Source organism: Macrobrachium nipponense, chromosome 37 (genome assembly GCF_015104395.2).
Source record: "Macrobrachium nipponense isolate FS-2020 chromosome 37, ASM1510439v2, whole genome shotgun sequence".
NCBI lineage: Eukaryota > Metazoa > Arthropoda > Malacostraca > Decapoda > Palaemonidae > Macrobrachium > Macrobrachium nipponense.
In genome coordinates, this window is record NC_061097.1 from 52943855 (window position 1) to 52946354 (window position 2500).

Sequence of the window (2500 nt, forward strand, 5' to 3'; positions counted from 1 at the left end):
AAAATATCTAAACACACACTTATTTTATCCAAACTGCACAATACTCTATTTCCCGAACACAGGAATTAAGTTTTAGTGAAATTTGTGAAAGATTGGGATATGTTCAGCAAAGGGCAGTGTATATAAAATAAAATAAAATATATGGGAATATTGGCAGTGTATAATATGAAATCGAAAAAATAATTAGATGAGGATATTGCCAGTGAATATGTAAAAAAATGGGAATATTGGCAGTGTATGATACGAAATAAAAAAAAATTAGATGAGAATATTGGCTGTGTATGATATGAATTAAAAACATAGAAGAGAATATTAGCAGTGCATGATATTAAATAAAAAAAAATTAGATGAATACTGGCAGTGTATGATATAAAATAAAAGAAATTTGATGAGAATATTGGCAGTGTATGATATGAAATAAACAAAAATTAGGTGAGAATATTGGATGTGTATGATATGAAATAAAAAAAATAGCTGAGAATATCGGCTGTGTATGATATGAAATAAAAAATATTGGCAGTGTATGATATGAAATAAAAAAAAATGAGATGAGAATGTTGGCAGTGTATATGAAATAAATAAAAAATTAGACGAGATTATTGGCAGTGTATGATATGAAATAAATAAAAAATTAGACGAGATTATTGGCAGTGTGTGATATGAAATAAGAAAAAATTAGATAAGAATATAGATTTGGATTCTCTTAAAGATACTACAAGAGAATAATCTCATCATGCACTGCCAACATTCTCATCTCATTTTTTTATTTCATATCATACACTGCCAATATTTTCATCTAATTTGTTTTCATATCATACACTGCCAATATTCTCATCTATTTTTTTTATTTCATATCATACATTCAGTGTTCTCATCTAATATTTACCTTATATCATACACTGCCAATATGCTCGTCTATTTTTTTCTAATTTCATATTCACTGCCAATATGCTCGTCTATTTTTTTTTTTTTATTTCATATTCACTGACAATATTCTCATCTCACTTTTCTCATGTTACTTATTTTTCGTTTGCAATGGTTTAAAAGTTACACCCCGGTTCCGCATTTTGCTTATAAATTCGGCAAAAATCCGTGACTTTCGGTTTTAAATTTTTTCCTGGGCATCTATGTGGAAATCGGGACGATTCAACACTGAACAATGTATGTACCCTCTCAGGGGTCCTTGTGATCAGTAACAGGCTTTGAAAATTAATCGTTAGCTTAATCATTTTCCCCAAATAAAAGTTGACCTACAACTAATGAATTTCGTGAAATGTACAAGTACAAGTAGGACGTACTCAGACGTATGTTACCATTCTTGCAGATTCCCAAAGGAATAACGGCAGAGCAGTTAAATCTCATGAAATGACGACACGTAGGTTTTTTTTTTTTTATAAAACTGGTGTAAATTTGATCATGAAGAAAGCTTTCGGCAACAAAAATGCTCTTCTGTTGAAGCTAGTATGACGACCTGACCCAAAACTAAACTGATTAGCATGTTAATATTAACGTGCCACTTCTACTAGGATTTATAAAGCTGGGTTAGACGGTGAGGGAATATAATCAGCTAATAGCTTTACCATATCACGGTAATGTACACTTTAATCCCTTTAAATGTAGAGATGAAAATGGCAGGAGAGCCTCTCATTCAAGAGAGGAAGCAACAAACATTCCGTGTATAATTGTTGGTAACTATAAACATTCGAATAACTGCGGGATACGAAGCAAAAGAGAAAGGATGTTCCCTTAAGAAATAAAATCTTTCAGGTTCTTATTTATCATTTACCTACGCAGCTAAGAACAAAACTAGGCGTGATCTGACCTCCAGCTTACTCGGGGCGCGAGCGGTCAAATAAAACGATGTTTCACCGACGAAAACTAAAATAAACACGCTATATTTTATTAGATATAATTTTTTTGTACTGTTTAACATGCACATTATCTATTTTTTTACATTATCATTCTAATAAATAAATCATGAATACACTATCCTAAAATTCCTGTAGCTTTAACTCAAAGCCAAACAACTTTTTAAGGACTTTTAAGGCTTTTCCATAGGGCTTTCCAAGACCGCCCTCCCCATCACCAAAACAGGAACAACAAAGTAGTTTGTAGGCTTACTTCCCGAGTAAGCTAAAATATGCCAACCAGAATTATGCAAAAGACACCTCAGGATGAGAATATTGGAACACATGATTTTTCACCTCCAAACAAGAGTATCCATTGCAACGGAAGTAAGAGTCACCATCAATTCAGAATAAATGTTGAAGATTCAATAATTAACTTGAAAATTCGGTGTTTATTACTAATCGTCTATAATGCCAAGGAGGCCACTAAAGCTGTGAAACTATCTCATTCTCCTTGAACATACATTTGTAAACCAGATTAACCAGCATTATTATTATTATTTTTTTCTATCACAGTCCTCCAATTTGACTAGGTTCCGGGTTGCATCCTGCCTCTTTAGAGGCCATCACTTTTCTTACTATGTGCGCTGTTC

General features: G+C 32.4%; 1 long non-coding RNA gene across 1 annotated transcript in view; it reads right to left on the reverse strand.

Moving 5' to 3' along the window:
• LOC135208990 (uncharacterized) overlaps window positions 1–2500 on the reverse strand; it is a 272949-nt gene that overhangs the window by 164860 nt on the left and 105589 nt on the right. The window lies entirely within an intron of this gene.